Source organism: Scyliorhinus torazame, chromosome 10 (assembly GCF_047496885.1).
Source record: "Scyliorhinus torazame isolate Kashiwa2021f chromosome 10, sScyTor2.1, whole genome shotgun sequence".
In the NCBI taxonomy this organism is placed as follows: domain Eukaryota; kingdom Metazoa; phylum Chordata; class Chondrichthyes; order Carcharhiniformes; family Scyliorhinidae; genus Scyliorhinus; species Scyliorhinus torazame.
Genome location: NC_092716.1, coordinates 108,509,891 through 108,529,226, shown reverse-complemented (window position 1 = coordinate 108,529,226; position 19,336 = coordinate 108,509,891). Strand labels below are relative to the sequence as shown.

Genomic DNA, 19,336 nt, shown 5'->3' with positions numbered 1-19,336 from the left:
CCAACCCGGCCAATTACCATCCCATCAGTACTCTTGATCATCAGCAAAGCGATGAAAGGTGGCGTGAACAGTGCTGTCATGCGGCACCTAGTCAGGAATAACCTGCTAACTGACACTACACCCAGCACCACACAGCTCCTGACCTCATTACAGCCTTGATCCAAACATGGAAAAGAGAGCTGAACTCAAAAGTAACTGTCCTTTGACAGCAAGGCGGCATTTGACTAAGTATAGCTTTAAGGAGCCCGAGCAAAACTTTAGTCAATGGGCATCAGGGGAAAACTTCCCACTGGTTGGAGTCTTACCTGTCACAAAGGAAGATGGTTGTGGTTGTTGGAGGTCAATCATCTCAGTTCCAGGGCATTGCTACAGAGGTTCCTGAGGGTCATGCCCTGGGCCCAACCATCCTCAGCTGCTTCAATGAACTTCTCTCCGTCATAAGGTCAAAAGTGGGGATGTTTGCTGATGATTGCAAAGTCAGCACCATTTGCGACTCCTCAGACACAGAAGCAGTCCATGTCCAAATGCAGCAAGACCTGGACAATATTCAGACTTGGGCTGTTAAGTGGCAGGCAATATTTGGGAAACAAAAGTGCCAGGCATGATTATCTCCAACAAGAGAGGATCAAACCATCATCTCTTGACATTAAAAGGCACGACCATCCACTGAATGCCTCACTATCAACATCCTGGGGATTACCGTGGATCAGAAACTGAACTAGACCAGCCATATAAATATTGTGGCTACAGGCTGTGGATTCTATGGAGAGTAACTAACCTCCTGACTCTCCATCTACAGGACATAAGTAAGGAGTGTGATGGAATACTCTTCATTTGCTTAAGTGCGTGCAGCTCCAACAAGACGAAAGAAGCTCAACACCATCCAGGACAAAACTGCTTGCTTGATTGGCACTCCTTCCACAAACATTCACTCCCTCCAACACCGACACACAGTAGCAGCCGTGTGTGCCATCTACAAGGTGCACTGCAGAAACTCACCAAGGCTCCTTAGACAGCACCTTCCAAGCCCATGACCACTACCATCTATATAGACAAGGGCAGCAGATACCTCCTGCAAATTCCTCTCCAAGCCACCCACTATCTCAACTTGGAAATATGTCGCTGTTCCTTCAATTCTTTTCGTAACAGCACAGAGGGTGCACCCTGACCTCATTGGTCGCAGTGGTTCAAGAAGGTAGCTCACCACCACCTTCCCAAGGGCAATTAGGGATGGGCAACAGGTGCTGAATTAGCCAATTGCACAGTTTGCTGATGAATCCAAACTAATTGGAAAAGTTACCTTTGGGGAGGACAGAGTGAAGCTACAAAAGTGATATAGGGTGTGATTTAAAGGAAAACAGAGTCCAGTTTTGGGAACGAATAGTGGGGTGCTTCTTGCTGCCTGCAGCACTGTGAATGACCCCGCTATCAAACGGGACCTTGTTGGTTTTTTTTGGCTTTGTTGAGGGATGCCTCTCCAAGGCCGCACTTACCTCACTTACTGCACTGATGAGTTGAACCAGGGTGGCACTGACATGGTGCCCGGATGGCATTGCCATGGTGCCAGACTGGCAGTGCCAAGATACCCAAGTTTCAGCGGGAGTACCAGGGCACCACCCTTCCCACAGTCTGACCATTTGAGTTTTCTGATGGCCTGGGTGACACCCCCCCAACCCCCAGGTGCCATTACGCCTGTTCTATGTTCATGTGGACCAGTGTTAAATGGCGCCATGGCGAGGTCTCCGAGGCATGGGCATTCGTTCCCGGTCCTGGGGATAATCGGGCGCCGACATATATAAATGAGCCTTCACCGAGTCGGGTGCAACGAGGCCGTTCAACCGCACCCATAGACAGGCTAACTAAATGGGCAACAATATGGCAGATGGAGTACAATGTGGAGAAATGTGAAGTAATTCAGTTTGATCATAAGAATAAAAAAGCAGAAGAAAAAGCTAATAAGTGTGGATGTTCAAAAGGAGTGTACTGTTACAAGAAAAACAGTATGTTAGCGTGCAGGTGAAGAAGTAATTAGGAAGGCATGTTGGCCTTTATTGTAAGGGGATTGGAATCCATGAATAAAGAAGTCTTGCTGCAGTTGTACACGGTTTGGTGAGATCGCATCTGGAATACTGTGTGGAGAGTTGGTGTCCATATTTTAGAAAGCTGATACTTGCATTGGAGACGTTATAGCGAAGGGTCATTAGATTGGGCCCTGATATCAGGGTGTTGTCCGATGGTGAAAGACTGAGTAAATTGGGTTTGTGTTCTCTAGAGTTTAGAAGAACGAGAAGCAACCTCATTCAAACATACAAAACTCTGAAGGGGTTTGATCGGGTGGATGCTGACAAATTGTTTTCCTCTGGTCACAGAATCTAAAACACGAGGGCCCATTCTCAGGATAAGGGGCCGATCATTTAGACTTAGATGGGGAAAATTTTCTGCACTTAAAGGGCTTTGAATCCTTGGAATTCTCTGCCCCAGAGGATTGTGGGTGTTCTATTGGTGGTCAGATGTTTGGTCTCTCAGTGAATCATGGCATATGGGGAATGGGCAGGCCAATGGAGTTGAAGCCCGTGATCAGCCATGATCATATTGGTGGCGCAGCAGGCTCAATGGGGTGAATGGCTTACTCCTGGTCCTATTTCTTCCGTCCTGATGAACAAATCCCATGAAACAATCAAAAACATGTGGCAGCATATTTGTGCAAAGCAAGATTCCATAAACAATGATGAATTAATGAATAGGTCATTTATTTTTGTAGCAATCCTGCTTTATTTTATTTTATTTTATTTTATTTTTAAAAATGTGTTTATTCAAATTTTCCAACAAAATTTTTAACAAACCCCCCCCCCCATAACAAAAGGAAAGAAATGCAAACACAACATTCAAAAATTATACAAAACTTTTACATTGGGTTTCCCCATATACAGTAACCCCCCCATATGACATTCAAAGATACCCATAGGGAAGCCCCCCCCCCACCCACCCGAGTTCCCCCCCCCCGAAAGAGACGCCCCTCCCCCCCACCCTTGGGTTGCTGCTGCTGCTGACCTCCTCCTAGCGCTCCGCGAGATAGTCTAGGAACGGTTGCCACCGCCTGAAGAACCCCTGCACAGACCCCCGTAAGGCAAACTTTATCCTCTCCAGCTAAATGAACTCTGCCATGTCATTTATCCAGGCTTCCACACTGGGGGGGGCTTCGCGTCCTTCCATAATAGCAAGATCCTCCGCCGGGCTACCAGGGACGCAAAGGCCAGGATACCGGCCTCTTTCGCCTCCTGCACTCCCAGCTCATCCGTTACCCCAAATAGTGCCAACCCCCAACTCGGCTTGACCCGGGCATTCACCACCTTGGACATAGTCCTCGCGAAACCTCTCCAAAACCCATCCAATGTCGGGCACGATCAGAACATGTGGACGTGATTCGCCGGGCTTCCCGAGCACCTCCCACATCTATCCTCCACCCCAAAGAACCTACTCAACCTCGCCCCTGTCATATGCGCTCTGTGAGTAACCTTGAATTGTATTAGGCTGAGCCTGGCGCAAGAGGAGGAAGAATTAACCCTACTCAGGACATCAGCCCACAGACCCTCATCTATCTCCTCCCCAAACTCCTTCTCCCACTTGCCCTTTAACTCCTCTACCGAGGCCTTCTCCTCTTCTTTCAGCTCCTGGTAGATCGCCGAAACCCTATCTTCTCCAACCCATACACCCGAAATCACCCTGTCCTGAGTCCCCTGTGCCGGGAGCAGTGGGAATTCCCTCACCTGCCGCCTCACAAACGCCCTCACTTGCATATACCTGAAAGCATTTCCCGGGGTAACCCAAACTTCGCCTCCAGCGCCCCCAGGCTGGCAAACGTCCCATCTATAAACAGGTCCCCCATTCTTCTAATCCCTGCCCGATGCCAGCTCCGAAATCCCCCACCATCCTTCCCGGGATGAACTGATGGTTCTCCCAAATCGGGGACCAAACCGAGGCCCCCACCTCGCCCTTGTGTCGTCTCCACTGCCCCCAGATCTTCAACGTCGCCGCCACCACCGGACTCGTGGTGTACCTTGTCGGCGAGTGCGGCAGCGGTGCCGTCACCTGCGCTCTCAGGCTCGTGCCCACACAGGACGTCATCTCTAACCTCTTCCACGCCGCCTCCTCTCCCTCCATTACCCATTTACGGATCATCGCCACATTGGCTGCCCAATAATAGTCGCACAAATTTGGCAGAGCCAGCCCTCCCTGTCCCTACTACGCTCCAGAAACACCCTCTTTACCCTCGGGGTCTTATTTGCCCACACGAAACCCATGATACTCCTACCTATCCATTTGAAAAAGGCCTTGGGAATCATAATGGGAAGGCACTGGAACACAAAGAGAAACCTCGGGAGGACCATCATTTTAACTGACTGCACCCTGCCCGCTAGCGAGAGTGGCAACACATCCCATCTTTTGAAATCCTCCTCCATCTGCTCCACCAACCGCGACAAATTGAGTTTGTGTAGGGCCCCCCAACTCCCAGCCACCTGGATCCCTAAGTACCGAAAGCTCCTTTCCGCCCTTTTCAGCGGCAGGTCGTCTATCCCCCTTCTCTGGTCCCTTGGATGCACCACAAAGAGCTCACTTTTCCCGACATTAAGCTTATACCCCGAGACGTCTCCAAACTCCCTTAGGATCCTCATGACCTCCGCCATCCCGTCCACTGGATCTGTCACATACAGCAACAGGTCGTCCGCATACAGCGACACCCGATGGTCCTCTCCCCCTCTGACCAGTCCCCTCCATTTCCTGGACTCCCTTAGTGCCATGGCCAGAGGCTCAATTGCCAATGCAAACAGCAAGGGGGACAGGGGGCACCCCTGCCTCGTCCCTCGGTAGAGCCGAAAGTACTCCGACCTCTGCCGATTCGTCGCCACACTCGCCACCGGGGCTCTATATAGCAATCTGACCCAGCCGATGAACCCCTCCCCGAACCCAAACCTCCGCAACACTTCCCAAAGATACTCCCACTCCACCCGGTCGAAGACCTTCTCCGCGTCCATAGCTGCCACTACCTCCGCTTCTCCCTCCTCCGAGGGCATCATAATCACATTGAGGAGCCTCCACACATTAGTGTTTAGCTGCCTGCCCTTTACAAATCCCGTCTGGTCCTCATGAATCACCCCCGGGACACAGTCCTCAATTCTCGTAGCCAGCACCTTTGCCAGCAACTTAGCATCCACATTATTCCTGCAAAACACGACCGGGAACCCATCTGGCCCCCGGGCCTTCCCCGCCTGCATGCTCCCCAATCCTTTAACCAGCTCCTCCAGCCCAATTGGCACCCCTAAACCAGCCACCTCCTGCTCCTCCACCCTCGGGAACCTCAGCTGATCCAAAAATCGTCGCATACTCTCTTCCCCCGCTAGGGGCTCAGATCTGTACAGATCCCCATAGAAGTCCCTAAATATCTCATTTATTCTCACCGCACTCCGCACCGTATTCCCCTCACTATCCTTAACTCCACCTTTCTCCCTCGCTGCCTCCCTCTTACAAAGCTGGTGTGCCAGCATCCGACTCGCCTTCTCCCCATACTCATACGTCACCCCCTGCACTTTCTTCCACTGTGCCTCTGCCTTCCCTGTGGTCAACAGGTCGAACTCCATCTGGAGGTTCCGCCGCTCCCTAAGTAGTCCCTCCTCGGGGGCCTCTACATATCTCCTGTCCACCCTTAAGATCTCCCCCACCAACCTCTCCCTCTCCCTGCTCTCTCTCTTCTCCCTGTGGGCCCTGATGGAGATTAACTCTCCCCTGACCACCGCCTTCAGCACCTCCCAGACTACCCCCACCTGCACCTCCCCATTGTCATTGGCCTCCAAATATCTTTCAATGCACCCCCGCACCCTCCCGCACAGCTCCTCATCCGCCAATAATCCCACATCTAGACGCCACAGCGGGCGCTGGTCCCTCTCCTCTCCTAATTCCAGCTCCACCCAGAGCGGGGCGTGGTCTGAGATGGCTATGGCCGAATACTCCGTTCCCTCCACTTTTGGGATTAGCGCCCTACTCAAAATAAAAAAATCTATCCGGGAGTAGGCTCTATGGACGTGGGAAAAGAATGAAAATTCCCTGGCCAGGGGCCTGACAAGCCTCCATGGATCCACTCCCCTCATCTGGTCCATAAACCCCCTAAGCCTCTTGGCCGCAGCCGGCCTCTTGCCCATCCTGGACCTAGAGCGATCCAGTGCTGGGTCCAGCACCGTGTTGAAGACCCCCCCCATTATCAAGCTTCCTACCTCCAGGTCCGGAATCCGACCCAGCATGCATTTCATAAATCTGGCATCTTCTCAGTTCGGGGCATATACGTTTACCAGTACCACCCCCACCCCCTGCAACCTACCGCTCACCATCACACATCGACCTCCATTAGCTACTACAATATTCATTGCCTCAAACGACACCCGCTTCCCCACCAGTATTGCAACCCCTCTGTTCTTCGCATCCAACCCTGAATGGAATACCCGTCCTACCCATCCCTTTCTCAGCCTAGCATGGTCTGCCACCTTCAAATGTGTCTCCTGTAGCATAACCACGTCTGCCTTCAGTCCCTTTAAGTGCGCGAACACCCGGGCCCTCTTGGCCGGCCCGTTCAGGCCCCTCACATTCCAAGTTATCAGCCAGATTGGGGGGCAGCTCACCCCCCCCCCCCGCCCCGCCGACTAGCCATCTCCTTTTTTTCTAGGCCAGCCACGTGCCCGCGCCTCCCGCACCCCCCAGTCCCCCAGACGGAGGACCCCCGCCCCGACCACCTCTCCTACATCCAGCTCCCCTTTGGCCAATGCAGCAGCAACCCTATACCCCCCTCTTTCCCCCACCCCGCTAGATCAGCATCTAGCCCTTTCGCTCCCCCCATAACACTCCCGTACGTCAGCTGACTCCTGCTGACCCCGGCCTCTCCCGCCATTACATCGACCCCCTCCAGTGTGAGAATCCCCCCTCCCCCTCCCTGGCAGTCAGTGTGCGCTCCTCTCCAGCACCGCCCATCCCCCCCCCGGCCCCCACCCCCGTCCTTCCATAGCGCGGGAAAAAGCCCGCGCCCCCTCTGGCGCAGCTCCTTTTGCGGCCTTACCCCAATTCCCCATCCCCGGGCCTCCACTCCCCCTCTTCTTTCATGGGGGTCTGCCCCTCCAACACCGACGCCCACACTCTCCCACAGTCTCCCCATCCAATCCCTTCACCCATCCCCATCCAGCACCCAAACCAGAGGAACATTCCCTAAATGTAATAAACACTGTATACACAGTAAACATCCCCCCACAACAAACCCTCAATTTGAGTCCAACTTTTCAGTCCGTATAAAACACCATGCCTCATCAGGCATTTCAAAATAGTGGTGCTGATCCTGGAACGTGACCCACAATCGCGCTGGCTGCAGCATACCGAACTTCACCCCCTTTCGATGGAGCACCGCCTTAGACCGATTAAAACCCGCTCTCTTCTTAGCCACCTCTGCACTCCAGTCCTGGTAGATTCGGATCTCCGTGTTCTCCCACCTGCTGCTCCGTTCTTTCTTGGCCCATCTCAGGACACACTCTCTGTCCATAAAGCGGTGAAACCTCACCACTACAGCCTTTGGGTCTCCTTGCTAAGACCCGGTGAGCCCCATCTAGCTCCAGAGGTCTCGGGAAGGCTCCCGTGCCCATCAGTGAATTGAGCATCGTGCTCACATATGCCCCAGCATCGGGCCCCTCCACTCCTTCGGGGAGACCCAGAATCCGAAGATTCTTCCTCCTCGACCTATTTTCCAGGTCCTCAAATCTTTCCGCCCACCTCTTGTGCAGCGCCTCGTGCGCCTCCACCTTCACCGCCAGGCCCAAGATCTCGTCCTCGTTCTCCGAGGCTTTTTGCCTCACCTCCCGGATCACCGCCCCTTGGGCCTTCTGGGTCTCCACTAGCTTCTCAATCGCCACCTTCATTGGCGCCAGCATTTTGGTTTTCAGCTCCTCAAAGCAGAGTCTAAGGAACCCCTGCTGCTCCTGCGACCACTGCGCCCATGCTGCTTGGTCTCCACCTGCCGCCATCTTGTTTTTTTCTCCCTCTCACTTTTCGCTGCTCCAAGATCACTTTTTTCACCGCTCCACTCCTGGTCCAATCCATATAATGTCGGGGGGACCTTGCTGTCACCTTCCCACACTGGAAGCCGTTGAACAATTGCCGTTGGGGCCCCTCTAGAGAGCCCAAAAGTCCGTTCCCGGCGGGAGCTGCCGAACGTGCGACCTACCTAGGCATAGCCGCAACCGGCGCAATCCTGCTTTATGAGGTAAATGTTGGCTAGGGCACTGAGGAGAACATCGCTGCTCTCCTTTGAAACAGTAACCAGTGGATCTATTCCCCAGGATCCCTACAGTGCCCATCGAGTCTGCACCGGCCCTCTGAAAGAGCACCCTACCTAAGCCCACTTCCCATACTCTATCCCATAACCCAACCTAACCAGCTTTGACAAAGAGTCATCGGACTCGAAACATTAGCTCTTTTCTCTCCCTCCAGATGCTGCCAGACCTGCTGAGATTTTCCAGAATTTTCTCTTTTGGCTAACCAGCAAATCTTTGGACACTAAGGGAAATTTTAGCATGGCCAATCCAGCTAACCTGCAAATCTTTGGACTGTGGAAGGAAACCAGACCACCCGGAGGAAACCCACACAGACATGGGGAGAACATGCAAACTGCACACAGACAGTCGCCCAAAGCTGGAATTGAACCCAGGTCCCCAGCACTGTGAGACAGTATTGCTAACCATGGTGGTACCATGCCGTCCCTTCTTTAGAGCACCCTACCCAGGCCCACACTCCCACCCTATCTCCGTAACCCCACCTAACCTGCACACCTTTGGACACTGAGGGGCAATTTAGCATGGCCAGTCCATCTTGGGAGGAATCCGGAGGATCCGGAGGAACGGCATGCAGACACACACCTGCAGGGTAAATGGGGCCTCAGTTTAGTGTCTCATCTGAAAAACGGAAATGAGCTGTGGGTGCTGGGTGGCCAAAAACTGTCCCCCCACCTTGCTGAAATGTAAATGCAAATGGTGAGGTGATAGCTGCTTCACCAACCAATTTCTTGCTATATTACCTGGTAACCAGTAAAGGCAGTGGAGGTAAGTCCACCACCCCTTGAGCTCGCGTATCTGCCAAGACAGGTGTAGAGAGGATGTGAATGGCATTGGATCCCTGAGCTATGCAGTGGAAAATCAGCCAGAGTTCTCATTCCAGATCGCTGGGCAATAATTAATTGGAAATGGGTTCAGACATGTGGTGAGTGGGATATAATGTGTTATGGGCCAGGGTTTAGAGAACCCCAAAGTGTATCATGGAGTTCACCTGACCCACAACTTTTAATAGATTGTGGTATGGGGAGCACACGGCCCACTCTACAGGTATGGTACCGCAGAAATGGAAAAGTATTTTTTAAAGCAAAACAATGTTTATTCTATGAACTCAACTTAACCTTTTTAAAACATACAGTGAACATCTTAGCAACCATTAATTCAAATACAATCCTCAAAGAATACAACACTAAGTAATCCTTAATAACTTCCCAAACAACACGCAGAAGACAAAAGAAACACCTTTTAACAGAAGCACATTAGGTTTACATTCACTACTGAGAACATTTATAATTCTGAATTGATCAAGAGATAGTCTTTTCATGGCAGAGAGATCAACAGTACACCTGCTCTGTCTGGCTTCAGCTCCAACACTGAAAACAAAACTAAACACACCCTGCAGCAAACTGCCTAAAACAAAAGTAAAAAGCTGACAGACAGCCCAGCTCCACCCACACTCTGACATCACTGCAGTAATATGAGCAGCCAAACATTTCTTAAAGCAACATCCTCATGCTAAATGCACTGACCAGAAATGTACGCAGTAATTTGGCTGTGATCTACCAAAAAATTCTCCTTGTTCTTATATTAATGGAAGAAAGGGTTTTTTCAATCACCTTATCTACCTGTCCTGCTACCTTCATGGATTGTGCTCCAAGGTCCTTTGGCCAGTGTACACTCAGTTTCCTACAATTTATTGTGTCATCCATTTTCCTTTTTGTCCTCCCCAAATGCATTACCTCACTCTTCTCAAGATCAAACTATATTTGCCACTTTTCTGCCCACTTGACTATTCCAATGATATGGAATTGGAATTCCATATGATGGCCCTGCAGTCATCATAGATTATCATAGAATTTACAGTGCAGAAGGAGACCATTCGGCCCATCGAGTCTGCACCGGCTCTTGGAAAGAGCACCCTACCCAAGGTCAACACCGCCACCCTATCCCCATAACCCAGTAACCCCACCCAACACTAAGGGCAATTTTGGACACTAAGGGCAATTTATCATGGCCAATCCACCTAACCCGCACATCTTTGGACTGTGGGAGGAAACCGGAGCACCCGGAGGAAACCCACGCACACACGGGGAGGATGTGCAGACTCCACACAGACAGTGACCCAAGCTGGAATCGAACCTGGGACCCTGGAGCTGTGAAGCAATTGTGCTATCCACAAGGCTACCGTGCTGCCGTCTCCAGCATTTATCCCCACTATCAAGCATATTGGTGATTTTCGTAGCATTTGTAAACAACATAGTCTTGTGTCTTACAGTGAAGTCTAATTTATTGGCATATACCATGCACAGCAAGGGATCTAGTACTGAGCCCAATTGAATCCCACTAGAAACAGCCTTCCAGTCACAAAAGTACCCATTCAACCATTACCCATTGACCATTACCCATTAAAATTCTTCACCTATAACACACGAGCAAAGTTGGGGCAACAAAATTCCAAACTAATTTTCTGCCGGCAGGAATTCGTCTTTTTCCATCATGCAATATTTCATATCCCTGCCCTCCACGAATCCCGGCGCTGCCGAGATCGGGAAATTTCACCCTGTGTCACTGGCTATTCATTTACCAGAGGCAGCAATCTAGAGGTTGCTAAGGCTGAGAATTACTGGTGGAAACACTCGAAGAGTGGCGGCAGAACCTTTAGAGAAGGGGCTTTCCCCTTACTATAACACTTGAGGTTTAGACACTTGTCTATTGGAGGCTCATTTCATGTTGCATTGCACCAGCACCTTTGCTAAAACAGAATTATACAGAAAACTACACAGAAAATTGAATAATTACGTTAAAGAGTCCATTCGACTGAATGTTTCCATCATTTTAATAGTAATAAAGGAGATAGTGCACATTTATCAACCTCTCCCAGACTCCCTTTTGTTCTCTATTCTGTAGTTTTGTGTTGTGAGTTGGAAGCAAGCTGGAAGCACACATTATGAATTTCATGACCACCCCCACCCTCAGGCCACAAATTCACATAAAACAGTGCATCAAAAACAGGCCAGAAAAATAAGAGAAATATTTGTATGGTGGGGGTATCTCCCTTGATAGGATTCAGATCTGTAGGGCGATTCAGCAAAATGTAATTTTCCTTTAAATGCGAGCTATGTTCAATGGTAAATGGCAACTGTCAAATAAAATGATTGATCTTCTACGTTTTGTCACCAAAATGAAATTGTCAGACTTGAGTATCTTATGAAATGAATAAGTGTGGAGCTGCGAGGACTTGCTGAAATATTCGTATTTTTCAGCACGATAAAAACTGCTGTAATGGAACTAAAATGATTTATTTGTATCACTGGCGCAATACTCTGTGCTGTAAAGTGGTTAAAACATGGCTTGATGCCTGTGGCTTCACAGGTACGGAGCTGCTAGTGTGGTCACAGCCATCGACCCACGTCGGAGGAAGAGAGGTCAAAAGGGCGCACATGAGTGAGCCAATGAGTTATCTTGACAAGTGTGCGCGCGGTGGATGACCATTGTCTAGAGACTGGCAATAGCTAAGGATGCGTCTGTCCCAGCTAATGTGTTCACCTAACAGGCGAGCAAAACTAAACTCTGAAAAGATTCATAAGCACTTTGGAGTTTATTTTTGAATGTATTCTTCCCTGGGATGTGGGCAGCCCTGGTCTTGAACTGCTTACTGGGCCTATTCAGAGGGCAGTTAGGAGTCAACTGCAATACTGTGGATCTGGTGTCACATGTAGGCCTGACTAGGGTGGCAGATTACTTTCCCTAAAGGGCATTCGTGAAGCAGATGAGTTTTCATCACAATTGATGTTGGTTCTGTGATCATTATTGAAATTAACGTTCAATTCCAGATTGTATTATTTGCCGTGGTGCGACTTGAACTCAATTTGTGGATGGCACAAAGCAGGGTGTGAGGGTGAGCTGTGAGGAGGATGCAGAGATGCTGCAGTGTGATTTGTAAAAGCTGAATGAGTGGGCAAATGCATGGAAGATGCAGTATAATGTGGATAAATATGAGGCTATCCACTTTGAAAGCAAAAACTGGAGGGCAGATTATTGACTGAATGGATATAGACTGAGAGAGAGAAATGTGCAACGAGGCCTGGGTGTCCTCGTATAGCGTGCAGACGGAGCAGGCGGTAAGGAAGGCAAATGGTATGTGGGCCTTCATAGCGAGAGGATTCGAGTATAGGAGCAGAGATGTCTTGCTGCAATTATACAGGGCCTGGAGAGGCCACACCTGGAATCGTGTGTGCAGTTTTGGTCTCCTTATCTGAGGAAGGATATTCTTGCTCTAGAGGGAGTTCAGCAAAGGTTTACCAGACTGATTCCTGGGATGGTGGGACTGACGTACGAGGAGAGATGGAGTCGGTTAGGATTATATTCACTGGAGTTTAGAAGAATGAAGGGGGATCTCATAGAAACCTATATAATTCTAACAGGGCAGGTACAAGGAGGATGTTCCAGATGACAGGGGTGTCTAGAAAGAGTGCAGAAAAGATTTACTAGGATGCTACCGGGACTTGATAGTTTGAGTTATAACTGGAAAGACTGGGACTTTTTTCCCAGGAGCGTAGAGAACTTAGGGGTGAACTTATAGAGGTCTATAAAATAATGAGGGCATAGTAAGGTAGATAGTCAACATCTTTTCCCAAAGCTAAAACTAGAGGGCAAATGTTTTATGGCATAGAGAGTGGAAAGATAGAAAAGGGTCCAGGGAAATCTTTTCACACAGAGGGTGGTGAGTGTCTGGAATGAACTGCCAGGGGCAGAAGTAGAGGTGTGAACAATTTTGACTTTTAAAAAGCAATTGGACAGTTGTATGGGTAAAATGGGTATTCTGGGATATGGGCCAAATGTGGGAAATTGGGACTAGCTTAGTGGAAATACTGGGTGGCATGGGCAAGTTGGGCCGAAGAGCCTGTTTCGACAAAGAACAAAGAGAACAAAGAAATGTACAGCACAGGAACAGGCCCTTCGTCCCTCCAAGCCTGCGCCGACCATGCTGCCCGTCTAAACTAAAATCTTCTACACTTTCTGGGTCCGTATCCCTCTATTCCCAACCTATTCATGCATTTGTCAAGATGCCCCTTAAATGCTGTTTCTATGTTGTAAACCTCTGTGACTCTATGACTCTATAACCCTCTGAAAGAGCACCCTACCTTCCCCCACCCCCCTGCCCTATTCCCTCAACCCCAAGTAATCTGCACAGTTTTGGACACTATTGGGCAATTTTAGCATGGCCAATCCACCTAACCGGCACATCTTGGGACTGTGAAAGGTAACCGGAACACACAGAGGAAACCCATGCAGACATAGGGAGAAAGTGCAAACTCTACACAGAAACCCAAGCCGGAATTGAACCCGGGTCCCTGAAGCTGTGAGGCAGTAGTGCTAACCACTGTGCCACTGTACCTGAAGAGCCTGACCTATCCCCTGGCTGTATCCTAACACCCACCTTCAACACCACCTCAGAGGAGATCTCGGAGGAGGACACAAATAAGGTGTCACGTCTATCAACCCCACCATTGCAGAGTTACACACCTCGGTGGGCAACCTTAGCAGGCAGGTTTCTGGTGAGCATCGCACTATTTCTGATACACATCAGGTGGGGGCAAGAACGTCCCAGGGATCTGACAGTCGAAGGCCTGCTGGATCCCAGGACTCAGCTGTGCCCCAACCAGGTTCCGTGCCTCTGGAAACCTTCATCCATCAGCTGCTTGAGGTGCAAAGGCAGAGCTGGGAATACCAGGCGGGGTTGTCAGCGGCACTCCTGTGACTGCAAGGCCGAATGGATGATCGCAAAGCCTTTGGTCACAGGATTTGGTGCAGGAAATGTGTGACACCCAGGCCAACACTGCAAGGGCGGCATCCAAAATGGAAAGCCTGGGGAAAGAGGTCAGATCCATGACAGCGGAATTCCAAAGCATAGCTCAGTCTCTGAGGAACGTGGCCTCTGGACCGGCAGAAGTGAATTTCACCTTTTACCACACAAGCCATCCCTGCAGCCTGGGGTGACCCTTGGAAACCTCAGGGATCTGCGATTGCCCGAGGATGTAACTATTATGCCACTCCCTGAAAGAATTGCACCTGATGGTCCTACACCAGCTGCATATTGAGGAAGTGGAACCCCTTCCTGTTTATGAAGGGGATTGCCTGATGCCACAGGGTGCATAGAGCGATGTGGGTGCAGTTGATCACCCCTGTACCTGTGGCAACCCAACTATGTTGCTGAATCCCGTAAGCCCTCTTGTCTTTCCGGGCCTGGTTCAGGTCACAATGAAATGAAATGAAAATCGCTTATTGTCACTGCCTATCCCTGCATCCAGTCACAGTCAAATGAAGTTGCTGTGAAAAGCCCCTAGTTGCCACATTCCGGCGCCTGTTTGGGGTAAAGTCCAAAACCCGAGCACAGACCTCAAGCATGCACTTATGGGCGGATGCCTGCGGATATGCTACACAGGAGAACCGTGGAATCCTGGAACCCATCTCTTAAAAACTGAGAGCTGCCGTGACTTTTACGACCACAGGGAGTGGGTATTCTCTACATGGCGCCAAGAAAGCAAGAATGTGGCACAGGTACCACACAGTCTCCCTGGTGAGGTGGAGTTTTCGACAGCACATGTTGTCTGACAGCTCCATTAAGGACATTGGGCCTTGTGCAGCCTCAGTCTCCTCATGTGCCTTTGTGCCCCCTGTACGGCTGGTGAGGCCTCCGGCCCCTGAGCCTGCCCTGCGGCCTCTGGTCTCCTGTTACTGGGTCTTAGATACAGTCAGGTTGGTGTCGCAGCCGGATAACATTAGTACCTCCCCTGAACCATTGGCCTCCCAGACCTGGAAGCTGCCAGTCCCACACCTTATCCGGCGGTCACTGCTCACTCACAACTCAGGTGCCCTCCCACCGCCATGACTGGCCGCTGCCTATCCCTGCATCCAGTCACAGTTATCTTGGGCCTCCTGACTGCCTCTCCCCTCCTTTATTCTCTGTAACACTAGGGGTTCTGACAGGAGGGTTATATCATCTCACATCCTTAATGGGCAGGGTCAACTGGACAGTAACGTCCACCTTCGGGGCTCATGGATCCTGACTGGCAGGCATTGGGTCTGGCACAGAAGTGATTCCAGTGCCTCTTGATCCCATTCAACCAAGTGTTGAGCCCTGAAGCCTGATATTCAACTCATTCCTTGACTTTCAACATCTTTTGAAGTTCTTCCTTGACTTTGAAAATGTGGGCAGCTGACATTGTTAAGGGTCAGCTCTTGGTAGCCAATTAGTTTGACGAGCATGAGTCTCAGGAATGTTTGAGAGCACCGGGATAGGCAAAGCTAATAGGCACCCTACTACTCAGGCTCCATCATTCTGAGATCTCATTGTTGTCATGGCTCGACATTTAAGACTCCTGGACAGGTACTCTAGAATTTGTGCCCCCCAACTCCCCAGGCTGTGCGCTCTGTTGCCTTCTCTTTCGGGGTCTCATCCACCCAGCACATTATGCCCAACTCTGTGACTCTCATCACATCATACCCCCCACCCCATGTGGTCTGCGGCTGCAGCCGCCCCCGACACCCATTCCATATACAGCACGCTAACACAGCCCTTGAAGCACTTATAAACAACACAGGCAGCAGACGTCAGGATTGCCCACACCAACCATGTCCCCCATCCCAGAAACGTCTGTCTAGCTTCTCTCAACCCCCCTGGACACCCTAAACCCCTCACCTCCTCTCCGGAGCTGGTCAGTGGCCTCTGTCCACTTGGACTTCCAGGTGCTCAGTGGAGACAGTGGTGCTCACCTCCTTCCTCCCTCTTGGAGGTCATGTAGCCCGGTTCCTGCTTTTAAAAGGCAATAGTAATTTGTACCAGTGTGACGTCATGCCTGGTGGGTGGGAAAATTCAATGAGGACAGAAGATGTGATGGTAACCCCGCTACGTGTATTATAAACTATTCAAATTCATGCAAATCAGTTTTGCGCCAGTCATAACCTGGGGTTAAGCAGGTCATGGGACACTAATGAAACCTTAAGCAGGTCATGGGACACTTATGAGACTGAGGGATTGATATTCCCAAATGGGGAATACACACTCCCTCCCTTGTACATCCTGTATTAAACCGGAAGGCCATGAACGTTGCACAGGCTCCTATAGTGGAGTAACTGCTCTGTACTCTTGTTCTGTTGCATTAAACCTTTTTCCTGTGACTCAACCTCTTCGGCTCGGTGTGGACTCCTTTCCACACGTTATAATAGCACTCTCCCTGGGATTTAACTTGATTGCATCATCGGGGATGGCCTGGGAAAATCCTATTTGGAAATCCCACCAGCATAAATCCCGTGCTCTCGTGGCTAATACGGCCGCTAAACCCCGACCATGGAGTCAGTCATCCTTCCTCACCCGAGTTTGTTACAATTGGTGAGGTATCTCAACCAGATGGTGACAAATTTAGGGGTCTCACCCGGATCAGCAACTTTTGGGGATCCTCACCTGGGGCCTGTCATAACACCAGTTGGAAATAAGGACAGCTGGGTGGTTATACATTTTGGTAGGAATAACAGTAAAAGGGATTATTATTTAAATGATAAAATATTAAAACATACTGCTGTGCAGAGGGACCTGGATGTCCTAGTGCATGAGTCGCAAAATGTTGGTTTACAAGTACAACAGGTGATTAAGAAGGCAAATGGAGTTTTGTCCTTCATTGCCAGAGGGATAGAATTTAAGTCTAGGGAGGTTCTGCTGCAACTGTATAAGGTGTTAGTGAGGCCACACCTGAGTATTGTGTTCAGTTTTGGTCTCCTTACCTGAGAAAGGACGTACTGGCGCTGGAGGGTGTGCAGAGGAGATTCACTAGGTTAATCCCAGAGTTGAGGGGGTTGGATTACAAGGAGAGGTTGAGTAGACTGGGACTGTACTCGTTGGAATTTAGAAAGATGCGGGGGGATTTTATAGAAACATATAAAATTATGAAGGGAATAGATAGGATAGATGCGGGCAGGTTGTTTCCACTGGCGGGTGAAAGCAGAAGTAGGGGGCATAGCCACAAAATAAGGAGAAGTAGATTTCGGACTGAGTTTAGGAGGAACTTCTTCACCCAAAGGGTTGTGAATCTTTGGAATTCCCTGCCCAGTGAAGCAGTTGAGGCTCCTTCATTAAATGTTTTAAAGATAAAGATAGATAGTTTTTTGAAGAATAAAGGGATTAAGGGTTATGGTGTTCGGGCGGGAAAGTGGAGCTGAGTCCACAAAAGATCAGCCATGATCTCACTGAATGGTGGAGCAGGCTCGAAGGGCCGAATGGCCTACCCCTACTCCTAGTTCTTATTTTCTTATGTTGTTGCAGCAATGCTAGCTAAACCTCCAATCTGTAGGACCACAATGCATGCTATGAATTTGCTGTTGTCAGATTCTGGCTTTTAGCAACACCAAATTTAATAATATGCTCAGCTATTCAAGATTGGCAGTGCAACAACTCTATTCTCAGAAGAGTGATGTTACAGCTGAAACGTTGTTGGGTTATTGCTTGATAGCTACCATCTTGGGATGCACAAATGTGTTGCAAGATATCTTTGGATGTGCTGCTATTATTTGGAGAACAAGCACAGCTTTGCCCATTCCCTAACCCAATTTACACCAGTCATTTATGCACTGTTGTCCTATTTGGAGTCACCAAGCAAAGAAGCAGAAAGGACCACTCAACCCGTTAAGCACACTCATTCCCCAGATCTACTAATAGCTTCTATTCAAGCCATTGAGGCAGCTGATGGATAGTTCTAAACACCCCCCAACCCGCCTCCATTCCCAAATAGAACAAAGCAAAGATCCAAGATTATTTATCTGTCCTCACACGTCAACTGTTCAATCCTGACTTCTTTCTGCCCACACACCATGTGTCATTCTTCATTTCATCGCCATAATTTTTCCAGGCAATTAGTGAGAGACAGAAAGGGAGAGGCAGGGAATGAGGAGGCGAGAGGATGAGAGAGGCATCAGAGGTACAGAGATACACAGACAGTCAAAGAAAAGGTTCGTGGGCTGGGAAGAAATACAAATCTAAAAGTTGGCTGTGTGAGAATAAACAAGATAAAAGTAGTTTTTGAACATGGTAGTTTTGGCTTAAACATTGGGCTAGATTTTACACTCCCCTGCTGGTGGGTTTGAAGGAGGGGTGCTGGGGTGGCAAGTAACATCCAATGGGTGGTATTACCGTCACTTCCACTCCCGCCCCTGACCTGCCTTAAATTCTATGGAGGACAGGGGATGTGTCAGGTGGCCAGCCTGCCTTCAGCCTAGTGAGGCTCCTGAGTGGTCAATTAATGGCCTCATCCTGTTGCCACCAGTATTTTACCCATGGCGGAGTGGAGAGGCCCACAGCCTGCAGGAAGTTGATGGGTAAACGGTGGGATGGGGGTATCACATTTGTGGCTCCCCTGAGCTAATCAGAGGCACCCTACCAAAGCCATCCCCCCCCCCCCCCCCCCCTCCAACACCTTCTTAAACCCACCTCTTGAATCCAGCCACTCACTCCCTCACTGAGACATCCAACTTTAGACTTACCTGCTCCTGGCTAGCACTACTTGGACTATAGAGCTGGAAGCCAATCCAAGGTGGGACTTCCTCCCGAGTTAGGGGGCGAAAGTCTCACCTTCAAGTAGTTAAATTGCTCAGCCAATTATATCCAAGAATGTTCTGTGAAATATTGATGATTGAATCTTTGAAGTAAGCTGTGGTAACATTAGGTTTCAATGAGGAAATCAGCTCAGGCTAGAAGCCTCGGCTGTCCTGACACACAGCTGCTACCTCAAGCCTGGCTTCAGAAGCTGCTCCCCACAAAGATGGGAGATTGTCAAAATAAAGCCACAGGAGCCAAATTTAACATGTCACATATTCGAGGCACTTGCTTGTGTGAAGTGACGTGAGGTGACCTGAGTTGTCAACCTTTGTCACAAACCTAATCTGTTCAGTGAGTGGGTAGGGGTCCTCGACCTACCAATGTCAAAGCATCA

At 49.8% G+C, this 19,336-nt stretch overlaps 1 protein-coding gene across 5 annotated transcripts in view; it reads right to left on the bottom strand.

The window, feature by feature from the left end:
* LOC140430841 (RNA-binding Raly-like protein) overlaps window positions 1–19,336 on the bottom strand; it is a 2,211,286-nt gene that overhangs the window by 789,113 nt on the left and 1,402,837 nt on the right. The window lies entirely within an intron of this gene.